The sequence below is a fragment of the Rhinolophus hipposideros genome (genome assembly GCF_964194185.1).
Source record: "Rhinolophus hipposideros genome assembly, chromosome: 20".
Lineage (NCBI taxonomy): Eukaryota > Metazoa > Chordata > Mammalia > Chiroptera > Rhinolophidae > Rhinolophus > Rhinolophus hipposideros.
The window spans coordinates 12,968,690-12,985,129 of NC_138066.1; the positions used below are offsets into that span (position 1 = coordinate 12,968,690).

Here is a 16,440-nt window from a genome sequence, read left to right on the forward strand (position 1 = left end):
GTCATACTGGTTTTGAGCTGTGTTTTGTCTGAACCTGTCGTGGGTCTTACATTTGGGCGGCACATGACAGTTGCAGGCTTTTCTCATTTGGATCAGACTTGTGAAAAACATTGTGAAGGAGGCCTGGCATGTGTGTTGTTTGCACTTTAGAGATAAAGGAATTGAGGCCAAAGTTACGGAGATAGTTGGGATTGGCACCCAGTTTTTGTCTTTGCCCTTTCTACCATGTTGGACTCCTCTGGATGGGGGGAAATATCAGATGAATGTTGAAGGAAAGCAGAGGAGGAATAAAAGGAACAGAAAGAAAGCTAAGGCTCCCATGAAGCCAGTGTTTGGATAAATCACAGAATGTTGTATAACATTGCTTAACAGCAGGCAGCCTGCGAAATGGAGCTTGTTGCTCAGAGGTTCAGGAAGGCCTTAGGCGAGTTAATGGGTAGTCCAGCACTTTTACAGTAGGAAGAGAAGTTGAATGTTTTGGGAGTACATTACCAAGGTTGAAATTGTGGAGGGCAGCTGGTTTTTCATTCATCAGTTCTACAGAGCACCTGCTTCTGCTTTGCAGTCAGGTTCAAGCCCTGAGGAGCTCATGCAGGCTCAGTACACTGAATGTTATACTGCTAGTGCCGTGAGGTATGTGTTAGGCTGATCTTGAGAGACATCAAGCCAGCAGAGTACACACTTTAAACAAAACACCCTTTTAGGGTTAAATTGACAAGGGAGGATAGTTGAGCACAGTCATGAGGTTCTGACTTCACAGTTTTCTTTTACCTTTTTTGTGTCCCAGTTTCCTGGCCTGTGTTCTGATTTAAACTCTTTAGAAACAATGTTGCAAACTTTGACTGGTCAGACTTGAGTGGAGCATTCTAGTCCAGTTAGTTTATTAAACTGAAGGTGCTTATTATGCAAAGGAAGGCAAGATTAACTGAAAAATGCTTTGCAAGTGTGTTACTTGTTTAATGCTGCTTGTACTTTATCAGAATTTATCAGAGCCGGCTACAGTTGTTCTGAGATAGTCATTTCCATATAAACAAATAGCAAAAATCTGTGTCATATAACGATTGGATTATCTGAAAGCGCACATTGGGAACTTCTCTGATGTTTTTTTGTTTGGTGGTATGAGTGTGTGAGCATGTGGAAATAACGCTTAGGAATAGTAAATAGAACCTGGAGAGACTGAATATACCGTAACTTCTTAATGTGACTTGCTTAGAAACCAAACTTCCTTCCGTCCATCCGTGAGTATTGGTTTGACCATATACGTTTAGCTCAAGTCTGTCCTAAAATTAGTTTCCATCCTACATCTCTGCAGCTGTCCTACTAATCTAAGCTTCCTTCATCACTCAAAAAAAGTTCCTCCTACATGGAATTTCTGCTTTTACTTTTTCTCCTTAATTTTGCTTCCCCACAGCCTGTTTTTATAGAGTTTCCAGTGTTCCCTCTAAAATGTAAATCAGATCATGTCTTTCCCACTCTTCTCGATGTACCTCCCCCTTCACCTCCCCTCCCCACTCCTATGGCTCTCCATGATCTTAAAATATATTCCAAAGCCTTACAGTGACTTTCAGCTCCCAACAGAGTCTGACCCTTGGTTAACACCGTGACCTTATTTTCTACTTCTCATTCATCGTGCGTTTGCCACAACTTCCTCACTGTTCTTTGTACATTCCCAGTATGCTTCTACCTTTACTTCTTTGTCCTTGCATGTTCTTTTGCCTGGAACAGTCTCAATTTGTCTACACAGCTAACCTACTGTTATTCAGGTGTCTGTTTAGTTCTCACCTCTTTAGAAATTTCCTAATTTTTTTGTGTTTTTGTTTTTTTTTTTTTAGTTCCCTTAGTGGAAGGAATATAAACCCCTGAGGGCAGAGACTTTCTGTTTTGTTCACTGCTGTATCTCTCAACTTAGAATTATGCCTGTGGTTGAAGGAGCAGATGAATTTATTGAACATCATTTACCAGACATCAAGAAAAGCTGCTTGGATACATCCTTACTCTCTTGTCAAGTAAGCTGGCTAGTCCAGCTTTTAATGTGCTCTGAGTAACATAAGTCTGCTGGGAGCTGCCTAACCTACTTTTCATCCAGCCCATTTTAGTCTTAGCAGTTGAAGTGTAATGCTCAAGAGCTGGGGCTCTGCAGTTGGACATGGGTTTGAATCCTAGTTTTACTAAGCTGTGATCGTAGGCAAGGCAGTTAATTGCTCTGTCTCAGTTTTCTCAGCTTTGAAAGAGGTATATTCTCTATCTCAAAGGTAACTGTGAAGATCAAGAGAAATAATACAAAAGAATGCTTTTAGCAGTTATGCTAAAAAGTTGACATTTTAACCCTGGAAATGCAGTCTTTCTCCTAGGCTCCTCTTACACCACTCTCCCCTCCCTTCCCTTCTTCAGTAAAATTAAAGTGAAAATTGGAAAAAAATGTAAATGGTATGTTTAAACAGAAAGTAGATCATGGACTTTTATTAACTTACTGGAATTTGGTTAGGAAAATACATTTGACAACAATTCAAGTAATAAGGTGAAGACATTCCATATCCGGACAATCACTGGCCAATACAGTAGCCACTAGCCACATATGGCTACTTAAATTTAATTAAAATGAAATAAAACTGAAAATTTAGTTCTGTAGTCAGAGTAGTCCAATTCCCAGTGCTCAATAGCTGTATGGTTAGTGGCTCTCATACTAGCAGACAGCACAGATTGATGGAACACTTGCATCATTCCAGAAAGTTCTGTTGGACAGCCCTGTTCCAGAAGAATGCTTAAACAGTATAGTCTAGTAGAAATAGGGAAAGAAGAAACTTACTTTTCTTTGTGGTGTTGAAATTTATCTCTTCATTTATTATTTTATTCATCCAACAAATGTCCATTGTGTGTAATCTGGAGACGTCTCAAGCACTTCCCTTTCTATACCACTCCTTTCTTTATTAGCTTTCTCCTTGAGGATTTTTTTCACAAAGTTGATTCATTCACCGCAGTGACTGTTGATGTGCAAGACCAAAGCTAGAGAATCATGCTGAGATATGTGAGTTGCTGTAGTTGAGATCTTTTTATTTTCCCCTTGTGCCTGCCCCCCCCCCCACACTCCAGTTCAAGCCTTTGTTTCTCAGTCTAGTTGTGTAGGACACAGCTCCCTGGCCCATGCTGATGTTATGAGCCTTGCACACTCCCCCCGGCTGAGGCAGTAGGTCAGTTGGCCGCTCACAGTAGCCCACGGCAGCCCACGGCAGCCCACGGCAGCCCACGGCAGCCCACGGCAGATGGCTGCCGGCCACTCACAGCAGCATACAGCAGCCAGCGGCAGCACTCAGCAGCCCACGCCAACCTCCAGGTGCTCAGGGCAGCCCAGCTCCAGGGAGAGGTGTTGTTCACAGTCTTAGCTGTAGAGGGCACAGCTCACTGAACCATCTGGGAATCGAACCTGTAATCTCGGCGTTAGGAGCACAGCGCTCCAACCACCGGAGCCACTGAGCTTGTAGTTGAGATCTTATCATGACTTACAGTCATGCCCAACAAAATGAGAAATTATGTCCTCAGTATCTCTTGTTGATTCAGAGTTGGCCAGGGAACTAGGTTTCTATTGAACTCCACCTAGTAAGGCACTGTGGGGCGGCGGATGGGATGATCATGGAACGGGGTGGAGGGAGAAGTGGTGGCTGGTTAAAAAAGAATAGCTGGACCTAGAGCCTAGTCACATGGAACTCGAAAGTCTAGAAGGGGAGGTGGAAAGCATGCATGTAAGAAAGTATTGTTAGGTGGAAGGTGAAAAATGCTTAGAAGTTACTTTGAAAATTCAGAATAGGAAGAGATTTTTGTTTGTAATTTTGTAACTTTCCCAGATTTTGATCTCAGGGTGGCTTCTTTATATTCTTAGATATAGTTTTTTTCAGCTAGTCTTCAGACGGTTCTCCAGGTTGACTGTTCCATAATTTAGTTGTCTTTTTGAGGTGGTCGTGGGAGGATGCAGGCATCGTATTGCCTATCTACTCCGCCATTTTGACCAGAACTCTCTGGAAGAGAGTTTTTAGGGAAGTAGTGGGGAGTATGTTTTGGGTGGTCCGGGAAGGCCTTTGCCTGAGATAGTGCTTGAGATGGGCTTTGACAAATAGCTCTCTTTTGGACTTGGGGAGAGATGGCAGTGGGAAGGGGCCACTCTTCTGGGTGGAAAGAATAGTGGGACATGAGGTTGGAAAAGTATGTCCAGGGCCAATTATGAAGGCATTGGTTAAGCATTTGGATTTATTCTGTGGGCCATGGAATGAGGCTACCAACAGGTGTCCGCCAAGGTAGTGACATGACTAGACTTGTCTGAGGCATGTTCACCTGGTTACAGGGCAGAAGATGGATTTGGGAGGAAGGGAGGCTGGCGAGGAGGCTGCAGCAGCTGATGGTGAGTCCTTGGGTAAGGGGCTCAGGGCTGGGGGGACTGACACGAGGGGTTAGAGAGGGTATGAAAGACAACACTTACAGCCTGTTTGCATGTTGACAGGAGAGAGAGATCAAATAGGACTCAGGGATTCTAGGTCTGGGTCACTGAGGTAATGGCTAGACTTCACAGGAAGGAAGGGACGGATTTGAGAACAAATGTCCTGACCTCAGTTTGGGGCAGAGTTTGCCATGCCTAATACACGCGTCCTTCAGGTGGGTATGACTTAGCAGGCAGGCAGTTGGAAGCATCTCGTCACACTGGCTTTGGGGTGAAAATGAGCTAGTTAGCTAATGTTTGTTGAGCATCTCCTGTGCAGCCAGCCCTGTGATCAGTGCCACATAGAGTGAGGTTTTGACAGACGTGTAAGTGACACCACTGACTTGCAGACGAGACTTAACAGAGTTGAATGACATTCCGGAAAAATGTAGTTCATTCGTTAGGTGCAAGCTGCTATGCTAGGGATGACAAAATGAGCCGGGCAGTGTCCGCCTTTGTGGAACTTGTAGGACAGAGAGGGGAAGGCCGAGTTTCTCAGAAGCAGCGTGCGTATTGTTTCATGGTTTGCTGAGTTTTCTCTTCTGCACTGATGATTGATGACACCCCCGTCCAGCCACACGCTCAAGTCAATAACCTAGGAGTCACCCGACTTCCCCTGATTCTGCGGTGAGTCACCAAATCCTATGGCTCCTGTGATGCTCTCACATCTGTTCTTTCCTCCCTACTGTCATGTCCTTAGTTCAGGCCAGTGGTTCTCACCCTGGACAACCCTGCACAGGAGAATCCCTGGGGAGCTTTTAAACACCCAGATTTATGCATCAGTCACCTTCACCGAAGAGCAACATACCCCACAAAGCATTTTTTTTCAAACTGAGTCAATATTGAATAAAACATGTTTTTACTGAATCAGTTTTTTAAAAAACAAATATAACAGCGCACAAACACGCACACACACACAATAAGGTCATCTTTCCTGCCTAAGAAGTCCTGGGTAGTATGTAACCGGAGTAAAAGGATTTTTCAAAGCAAACTTTGGTTCAATAATGGCTTTTGGACTTTGTCAGAGCATTCAAGCTATGACTGTTACAGTTGCTAGATTTTTTTAAAGAGTGAAAAATCGAACTATGAAATCTCTTAGCACCATCATATTTTTAATAATATCCAAATGTGTGTGTGTGAGAGAGAGAGAGCGAGAGAGACAGAGAGAGAAAGATGGGAGGGTACAGGTTGCCAGAGTATCTGTCTATGACCCTTACTATTCCTTTGCACTTTCCACCAGATGGTATTGCTGTCTTTTTCCTGTCTTTTTTTTAAATTAGGGTATATGAAATTGAGTTCTCAACAGTAAATATATCTACTTATTATTCTCCATTAAACAGTTTTCCTATATTTAGCACTCTTGATTAATGATTAGTCAGTAATCCCAGTGAAAGAAAAATTCCATCTGCATTATGACAGGTTTAGAAAAATAGTAATTGGTAGTAATTCATTACCAGTGAGGAGCTAATCTATTCTGATGCCGAGAAGGAAGATCGTGTTTTCTGGGAAGATGACACTTCAACGATACATTATGTGGAAGACCCTAATATATGCTTGAAACAAAAATGATTCTTGTAGTTCTCAAAATAAGATTCGATCACAGCTTTTACAATCATTTTTCTTTTATCTAATGGACACAGTTAAAGCAGAGTAGGGATAAAGTCATTTATTAATTAAAGAATTATACAAAGAACACTAATTTACTGTTAAAATTGGGGCTAGAATATAAGAACTATAAAAAGTTCAGAGAAGGGAAATATCAGGGTTTTGTTAATCTAATAAGACTTAATATAGTGTGGGTTAGAATTGAAGTAGGCAGAAGGGAGTAGAAATTGCATTTAAGCTGGGGAATGGAAAGAACATTTCATTCCTGGGTTCATTAATTAATAATAAATATTTGTTTGCTGTCTTGACACTGGAGCTGAAATAGGCATAGTACAGTGGGATGAGCATGAGCTTTGGCTTAAGATCCTAAGTCTTCAGTTGGTCTCTTGCTAATTGTGTAAGTTTAATCAATGTACTTAACCCAAGTGAAATCTATTTGTTAAGTACTCTGCTACTTTGAATATATTGGTTAGAACTTGAGATAATGAAGAATTAACCGCTCTCGGAGACATCACAAATATTATTTCCTCTTTTCTCAATTGCAAAATATAAGAAACTACATTTTGTTTATAAAATTTGTTGTTGACACTAATCCAGTAAGAAGCTGCTAGGGCTTTACTGTATTTGTATAGTAAAGGATTTTACTCTCCAGAATTTTGTTTGTTTGTAAGGATAGACGTATTAGTTTCCTTTGACTGCTTTAACAGATTTCTGCAAATGGGTGGTTTAAAATGACAAAATTGTATTCTCCTCTGATTCTGGAAGCCAGAAGTCCATAATCAGTATCACTGGACTGAAATCAAGATGTCACTAGAGCCATACTCGCCCTCTAGGAGAGAATGTGTTTCTTCTTCCAGCTTCTGTGGCAGTTGGCATTCTGTGGCTGTGGCTGCTTCGCTCCAACCTTCAAGGCCAGCATCCAGAAATCTCTGTATTCTGTCTTCATATGCCCTTTTCCTCTGTGTGTCAAAACTTCCTGTTTCCTCTTATAAGGATGCATGTAATTGCTTTTAGGGTCTATCCATATAATCCGGGATAATCGCCCACTTCAAAATCCTTAATACTGGGGGTGCCAAAAAAAAGTACACAAGTGGCCACTTTGGTCACCGTTGCTCAAGCAGTAGTTCACCGTAATCAGAAGTGTCTGGAGGCTGATGGTAACCACTTTGAGCACCTCTTGTAATTGTAGAAGTCAAACGTGACTTGTATTCATCTTTTGCTTTTAGTGTATATTGAGTGTTACAATTTTAATACAGTTTTCCTTTCTTAAAATGTGAATACATTTTTTTGGCACACCTTCTGTGTAATCTGTAGACTCCTGCAGAGAGCCCACCTCCACTTTTTTACCATCTGGGGTAGCATTCACAGGTTCCAGGGATTAGGGCACGGATGTTGTGGGGGCCATTTTTCAGCCTCCCACAATCGGCAGTGTCATGTAACTTGACCTATTAAGTCAGAAGATTTCTAAAATTCGACTGTGTCCAGTTTCTGAATGCTAAAAGACAGTTCAAAGTACTGCTGATGGAATGCAAAGGTAAACAAGACGTTTCCTGCCCCCAAGACACTTCTTAGAGGAACTGGAATGCCATATTAGGAACCTTGTACTTTTGTAGAAAGTGGGGAACCAGCTGAAGTTGTTTGGTTATTAGAGCTGTGTTTTAGGAGGATTAACATGATGTATGTAGAATAGAGTGGCGAGGGGAAAGATGAGGTGGGCGACTGGTTACATGTGTGTGAATGATGCTAAGACCTCAAGGAAATGTTGCTTTGATGGTGTTTAGACGAGAGAGAAAAGGCAAAGTGCATCCCAGAGGGAGTTTGTTGTTAGCTAATTGGCAAGCAATAAAATTGACCAATTTTAACCTGTCAGTTGACAAATATTTACAGTCATGTAACCACCACTACAGTCATGATATGGAACATCTATTTGATATTTACATGATATTTACAACATCTTAAAAAGTTTTTTGTTTTTTTTTCTCCCGCCCACCCCTTAAAAAGTTTCTTGAACTTTTTAGTCAGTCTCATTCCCCTGGCCCCTGACAACCTCTGAACTGCTTTCTAGCCCTGTAGTTTGTCTTCTCTGTAGTTTCACTTGGAATAAACAGTATGCAGTCTTTAGTGTCTGGCTTCTTTCATATAACAGTTTGCCTGTGAGATACTATGTTGCATGTGAGATACTATGTTGCATGTAGTCTGTTACTTTTTATGGCTGAGTAGTATTCCATTACAGTCGTGCACTGCTTAATGATGGGGATACATTCTGAGAAATGCGTCATTATGCGAACGTCACAGAAGGCAGGTACACAAACCTCGGTGGTATAGCCTACTACACACCTGGGCTATATGGTACAGCCAGTTGCTCCTGGGCTACACACCTGTTGCTGTACTGAATACTGTAGGCAATTGTAACAAAGTGGTAAGTATTTGTGTATCCAAACATATCTAAACATAGAAAAGGTACAGTAAAAATACAGTATAAAAGATCAAGTGTGTGCGTGGGCATGTGCAGCCGTTGGGGGGCAGGTGGAGGGCTGTGGAGGGAGGTGCCATTGGGAGAGAGTAGATGTGAGGAGGAACGATGGAGGAAGAGAGAAGAAAGGAAGGGGGCAGAGAAAGGAAGAGCAGAGATCAAAAGAGACCCAGAGATAAAGCTTGAGACAAGAGATACTAAAAGTGAGAGGGACTGAAAAGAGGGTGGGGGAGAGGAGGAGGCTGGGGGAGAGGAGAACAGGACCAAGAGAAAAGATAAAGAGAAATGGAGGGAAGGGAAGTGAGTTTGAGTACACGAGTGTGTGTGTGTGTGTGTGTGTGTGTGTGTGTGTGTGTGTGTGTACAAGTCTGTATGTAGGAATGAGCAGGGGGCAGGTTCCCAGGCTCCCTCTGCTACTCCTCTCCCTCTGCCAGTGCCTGGCACCAGTCAGTCACAGGTGGACACAGGGCTGGGGGGACATCCTAAACCGCCTCATCTATTTGAACCACCCTGAGCTGGTAGTGGTACATTCAAAGTTGTGGTCGGGTTCAGCCTTTTCTCTCAACATCGCAAGTTTGCATATCTGTGTTTGTTTATATATACAGTGGACCACCACTGTAGGTGCTCCGTGGTTGACTGAAATGTCTTTGGCGCACGACTGTATGCGTATATATTACAATTTGTATCCATTCACCAGCTGCACATTTGGGTTGTTTCCAGTTTTTAAGAACATATGTTTTCATTTCTCTTGGATAAATACCTGTGAGTGGAATTGCTGGGTCATTAGACATGTGTATGTTTATCTTATAAGAAACTGTCAAACTGTTTTCCAAAGTGGCTCTGCTGTTTACATTCTCACTAGCGATGTATGAGGGAGGGTTCCGGTTCTCCACATTTTTGCCAACACTTTAATTTTAACCATCCTAGTGAGCGCGTAGTGGTATCTCATTGTGTTTTTAATTTGCATTTCCTTAATAACTAATGATGCACATCTTTTCATATGCTTATTTGCTATGCACTTTCTTTGGCAAAATATTCCAATTTTTTGCCCTTTTTTATTGGGTCATCTTATTATTGAGTTGTAAGAGTTCTTAATATAGTCTGGATACAAGTTCTTTTTGGATATATATTTTGAAAATATTTTCTCCTCATCTGTGGCTTGCCTATTCACTTTCTTGTATGTTTTGAAGAATAATTTTTAAAATTTTATGTCCATCTTATCTATTTTTTCTTCTATAATTCATTCTTTTTTGTCCAGTTTATATAGTTTTGCCTCATCTGAGGCCACTGGTAATTTTTTCTATGGTTTAGTCTAGAAGTTTTATAGTTTTCACCCTTAACGTTTAGATCTATGACCCATTTTGAGTTAACTTTTGTATATAGTGGGGTGTAAGAGTTGAGATTCACTTTTCTCCATATGGATACTCAATTGTTTCAGTCCCATTATTCTTTCCTCATTGAAGTGCCTTGGCACTGCTCTCAACCCATTTGGCTCTATAGTGTAGGTTATTTCTGGATCATATTCTATTCCATTGCTCTGAACGTCTATCTTGATGCCAGTATGATATTGTGCCAATTATTATAGCTTTATAACAAGTCTTGAAATCAGTCATGTAAAGTGCTACACCTTTCTTATTTTTTCTGCAGAATTGTTTTGGCTATTCTAGGTGTTTGGCATTTTCATACGAATTTTAGAATCATCTTGTTAAGTTCTACAAAAAAATTTTGAAATTTTTATTGGGATGGTGTTGAATTGTATTTCAATTTGGAGACAGTTGACATCTTAAGAATCCATGAGCATAGTATAACTCTCCATTTATCTGAGATACAGAGGACCAACTGTAGTTAGGCTATCTTTAAATTGTCAGCAGTGTTTTATAGTTTCAGTGTGCAGGTCTTTGCACATTGTTTGTTAAATTTATCCCTAAGTATTTTATATATTAGCTGTACTGCTATAAGTGGATTTTCACAGCCTAGACACATAGATAACCCAGCGCTTTCAAAGCTGGTTAACGATCAAAATAGAAGCAGGAAGATGTTAAGTTTGATTTTGGACGTGTTGAGTAGGTAGTACCAGTAGGTTATCTTCCAGTAGGAGCTATTGAGAGAGATTTGGAGTCATTTCCAGTGACAGTAAAGTATGGGTGTGTTTGAAACCTCCAAGAAAGGAAGTTAGGAAAAAGTTCCGTTCTAGGTCTGAACCTTGCAGGACTGCTTTCTTTTAGAGAGTAGCCTGTAAGAAAGTTATCTGTAAGAAAGGTAGGGGGAAACCTGTAGTACAGATTTAGGAAGCCAAAATCAAAAGAATTTCAGGAATGGACTGATGAAGAGTTGAACGCTGCCGAGAGGTTGAGGACCTCGAAGGATAAGGAAAAGGTCTTTGCAGTGGGTGATTTTATCATGGTGACTGAGACCCTTTTAGTAGAGTGGTATGGATAGAAGCCACGTTTCAAAAGATTAGGGAGGTAAAGAAGGAAGCAGTGAGTAAAGAGGGCTTCCTTCAGAAATTGGTAGAGAAGGAAAAGAGCATGATAGACAAGGCAGTCAAGAGCAACAATGTGGAAAAGCTTAATTGGGGTAGGTTACTGTGAGCTTGTTTACAAGGGGAGGGAGATGAGCCTGGAGAGAAGGACGTCTTAAAGATGCAAGGGCTGTTTTAGTGGCATAGAGTTTGATAAGGAGAAGTGAGAAGATACAGAATTGTAGGCATTTTAGACAGATTAACTGCTTTCTTCCCTTTTTATTTGGCTCGGCATCATTTTGGTATACTTATTCTTTAAAAGTCACGTAGAACAGGGGTTGGTAAACTATGGCCTGTTGGCCAAATTTGACCTGAGACTTATACTGGGGGTGCCAAAAAAATGTATACAACTGGACACTTTGGTCAACGCTGCTCAAGCAGTAATTCGCCGTAATCAGAAGTGTCTGGATGCTGATAGTAACCACTTTGAGCACCTCTTGTAATTGCAGAAGGCAAACGTGGCCTGTAGTCTTCTTTTGTTATTGGTATATATTAAGTATTACAATTTTAATACAGTTTTCCTTTCTTAAAATATGTATACTTTTTTGGGACCCTCTGTACAACTCTTGAGATAAGAATTATTTATGTATGTGTATATATATATATACAAATTTTTTATACACATATAAAATGGTTGATGGAAAAAATCAAAGTAAGACTATATCATAGCATGTGAAAAATTGTATGAAATTCAATTTTCAGTGTCCATAAATAAAAATTTGGGGGGGGGGCAGTGAACAGCCACACTCATTCATACGTGCTTTTACATTACAACAGCAGAGTTGAGTAGTTGCCACAGGGACTGAGGCACAAAGAGCCTAAATATTTACTCTCTGGCCCTTCACAGAAAAAGTTTGCCAACTCCTGACCTGGAAAGATCACTGTTGCTTCCTTTTTGACTGTGCCATGACTTGCTGATTGATTTTTTTTTTTTTTTTTTTTTTTTTTTTTTACAGTTGTTGTTAGTCTCTTTCTTTTAGGTGATTCATAGTAAAGGCAGATTTTTTTTTTTTTTTTTTTTTTTGTCTCAAGCATCTTCAGTTAAGTCAAGATTGATGAACTATCAGAAAGCTCATCAAATATATAACATTGGACGGAACTGGTGCAGGGCCCATGGGTATTACTGGGAAAGAAACATGCCCACATTAATAGTACAAGCTGCTGACATTCTTCACCGATACTTAGCATAGCTCTTTTGGTGAAACTGTAGGTTTTATCTATTATTTAAATTTCTAGGCTTATTTTTCAAAAGGAAAGTTGGAGGAAGAGAAAGAAGAAACCACAGCTGAAAACTAGCCACTTTGTAAAGAAGTAGTAATAGTAGTAAACCTTTAAACCAGACACGCACTGTTCTAAATGATTTAACCTTCGGTAACTCAATTACTCCTCGACAACGCTCTGAGATACCATTATTATTCCCATTTTCCACGTGAGAAAACCCGAAGCCCAGAGAGGAGGAAGTAACTGCCCAAGGTCACATGGCCAATAAATGTGCAAGCTGGATTCCAACCCAGTCAAGGGAGGCCCAGAGTACATGCTGTTAAGGATTCTATTGCGTTTCCTTTTTCGGAAAGGTTAACCGCTAACATTTACTGACCATTTACTGGAGGGCAGACAGTCTTCTCAGGTCATTATGTGTATTAGCACATTATGTGTTTGCAACATACAGGTGAGGAGAATGAGGCACTTGCCTAAGGTGTCACAGCTGGAAAGTGGTGAGCGGGTCTTTGGTCCCTGTCAGTCTAGCTCCAGATCCTGTGCCTCTCACCACTACACTAAGACGTCATTTTTCTCTCCAGTATTACTCAGAATGGTAATTCTATTCTTCTTCCTGTAAGAACGCTACAGCTTGGTGACCCTTCCAGGACACATTTGCATTGCTGTTTACAAGCAGACAGTATTCCCCAGAGAAGAACATCGCCGTGGGTGCTTTCCCCATTATACTGTGAAATGGTGTGCCAATCCCAGTACCACTGATAGGTGCACTTGTGGTCTGGGTTTCCCCCTGCAAAAGGTGCTGGGCAGGAGGCATCTGTGATTTCGTGAATAAGACCCCTAAATTATTCTAAAGTCCTTCTTTTATCTTGCCTCATTTCTGATCATAACTTTTGTAGTTTATGTCTTTCTTGTGTTGGTGTCCAGACCACGGCTGGAAATTTGTGTCAGAAATTCTGGAGTGAGACTACGGCTATTGCTGTAGATTTTGGAATGATATGGGTATAACTGGTAATCAAAGAAATTTACAGGGACTCCTGACAGAAACAGAACTTTTACGATCTCATTTTAAGGGTTAAATAAAGGAATCAGCAACTTTTCACTCTTGAAGGCAAATGTCCTCCTAAATCCCAAACATAAGGTAGTATTCCGATTGCTTGTGACTCTTAATTTGTGAGTTCTCCTATTTGTCAGTTCCTTGTAGATACTACTTTGTGCTACGTTATTTGTTTGGCAGAGGGGAAAGTTAGACTGCCCTTTTTACAAACTCTCCAAGAGGCAACTCCTGGTCTACCATAATGCTTACTGCACAGTAGATGCTCATGAATCCTTGCAGATTGATAATTCATTTACGTGACGTGGAAATGCAGAGTTACTTACTGAGGCTACAGTCTTGTCATGATGGTTTGGAGCTCCTGAAGAGTAAAATACTTAGGCTGGCTAGAATGTTGTGTGATTGAAACCAAGGTTAAAGAGTTCGTTGTGCTTCGTGGAAGAAAAATCTGCAATCTGTAGCCACAGGCTATCCCTGTGAAAACATGCAAGCTAACCTAACTCTCCGGCAAGTGGGATGTAACGGGAGCCACTAGATTGAGCTAGCAAGATGAGGTGTCCTGGTCATCTCCTTTTCAGTTGACTTCAGCAGTGGCAGGTGAGTGGCAGACATTTTTGCCAGCAAGCTGTCGGAGGACTAGACTAGGTCTTGCCTTCTAATTATTTTTATTTACCTTTGAGCCAAGTACTGTGTCTGTTCCGCAAACCTGATACTACTTAAAAGGAGAATCGGGCCAAGAAAGTAAAAGACTGAAGCCTTTTCCTTGCATTTTCTGGGCCCAGTATGCTACAAACACATATACAGGCTTTAGGTAAATCTTTTGAAGTAAAACACCACTTTTCTTCATGCTTTATTTGTATCCCTGTCAGAGTGCTGTCAGGTTTTATTGAATTGCTTTATTTAATTGCCCTTCTGCTCCATTACCCTGTAACTTTGTAAAAAAGACATGTGCCAAGATTTTTTTTACTCTGATACTGCTGCATAATAAATTTTTAATGAATTACTAGGTTATGCAGGTGTCTTCTTAAGAAACGAAATTCTTTGAACAAATCAATGAGTGAACAAAAAAAATGCAATTCAGTTTGTCTTATCTACATAGGAGTATTCCTAGAGCAATCTGTGACGTGGGGAGGTATTTGCTGGGGGCTGAACTTTTTCTCCAGGGCAGTCATTCCTATCCCTGGGCTGTTTTAAAAGTAGACTTTTCCTGACCCCGACCTCAGGTCTACTGAATCTGGGTGCTCTTTTTGTCCTAGTAGTTTTAATGGCCTGAGTGATACTCACGCAACCAGCCTGGGAAGAACGTCATCGAGCGTGGTCTGAGAGGCAAGAGGTGGGCAGGCTGCTGGTCACGGACTCGTCCCCTTTCTGCTCCTCAGATTCATTGTCCGGGAGTTGAGGCAAACGAGGTGATCTTTAGGCTCCTTTCCTTCCTAAAGCTTTGTGACATATAAAAACCCTTATACTTGGGTGCTAGAAACTTACTTATTTTCCCTTATAATTGTAACTGTTTTCCATAGTCTTTAAAATTTGCATAAAATGATGCATTTGCTTTATCAGCGCACATGGATTTAAAATTCAAATAATGTTACTTGGCTTATAACAAAAAATAAATTTTGCCGCCCGTCAATCTGCTCCCCCGACTACTTTCTGCTCTTCTTTCTTTACCTCCAAGTAGTAACACTTACTTATAGTGCCATTTCTAGATGGATCAGTGGGAGACATTGACTGACTTTTCCCTGTGGTAGATTAGGAGTTGCCTCTTTGAGCTTTTTTTTCTTTTAAAAGGCCAGTCTAACCTGCACCTTTTCTAAATGAATAATAGTAAAGATTTTAAAAGTATGTTAGGCTTTGCTTTTTCGTTTGGGAATTGTCAATGAAGACTTGCTATATGAGGTGATAAAATATTTGAAGCAGCTCCTTCAGTGTTTAGCACTGTTTCCATTTCTGTTTTTACTTTTGTTCATCACCTTCTGAGAATGTCCTGTTGATTTGCCATGACTTGAATTGATCAAGCTCAGTTCCTAGGTCAGTAAAACATTTGAATCCCATTCTGCTTTTTCATGACAAAAAAAAATGTATAAACTGTTAAAATAATTTGAACTGTTCTATCCAATAATTATGTAGTTGTGGAATGTGCAGGGGGTGGCGGAAAGCCTGACAATATTGAGTGTATGTACCAGTTATAGTAGTTGTCATTTAATTCTCACAACAGCACTGGAAGTAGATCCCCATTCTTCATTTCACAGATAAAGAAACAAAAGCTCAGGCGGGTGAACTTACGGTCCCATAGCTAGTTACTGAAAGGATTTGGGTCCCCATCACTTTCACTCCAGAACCCACTCCAGTTTTTTTTTTTTACTTTTTAATGGTTTAATCAGTTTTTTTAACTTTTTAATGGAAACATAAGGTACATGAAGAAAAGGACGAATCACTCCTCCTCTGCGTGCTCCCCTCAATTAGATTGTTTCTCAGGGCTCAATCCTGAGCACCCTTTTTCATAATACTCTCTCTTTAGGTGATCCCATTCCTTCCAGTGGTGTTAAGTATCATCCACGTACTGAGGGTAACCAAATTTCTCTCTTTAGCCAGACCTCTTATTTAGAGGAGAGGTTCACCAACCCTGCCCCTGACCATTATTCTCCACATTAGCTCTCTTTTTATTTCCTTCATAGCATGTAGCATAATTTTAATTATTTATTATTTACTTGTTTGGGGGCCTGTCTTCCTCGCCTGACCGTCAACTCCATGAGGACAAAAGCATCACCTGTCTCGTTCACCACCGTATTGTCAGTGTATTGCATTCATGGCACATAACAGGCATTCAGTACACATTTTTTGAATAAAGAAAAAAGAAAAAACCAAATCTTTCGTGTAGAGGTCAATTAATTATCAAAATGAAACATGCATGTAACCACTAAGTTAAATAGAAAAGGCTGTTACCAGCACCCCTGAGAGCACGCTCATGTTCCCGCCCAATTACTACTACTCTCCCGCCATTCTTCCACTGATAAATATTATCGTGACTTCTGAGACCACAGATTCATGTTGCTTCAAGCGATAGCAGTTTTTGAACAGAATTTGATATTACTCTTAATTGTATGTCC

At 40.7% G+C, this 16,440-nt stretch overlaps 1 protein-coding gene across 2 annotated transcripts in view; it reads left to right on the forward strand.

Annotated features, from left to right (window-relative positions):
• Positions 1–16,440, forward strand: part of ANKFY1 (ankyrin repeat and FYVE domain containing 1) — a 78,538-nt gene that overhangs the window by 1,071 nt on the left and 61,027 nt on the right. The gene's annotated exons all lie outside the window — the stretch shown is intronic.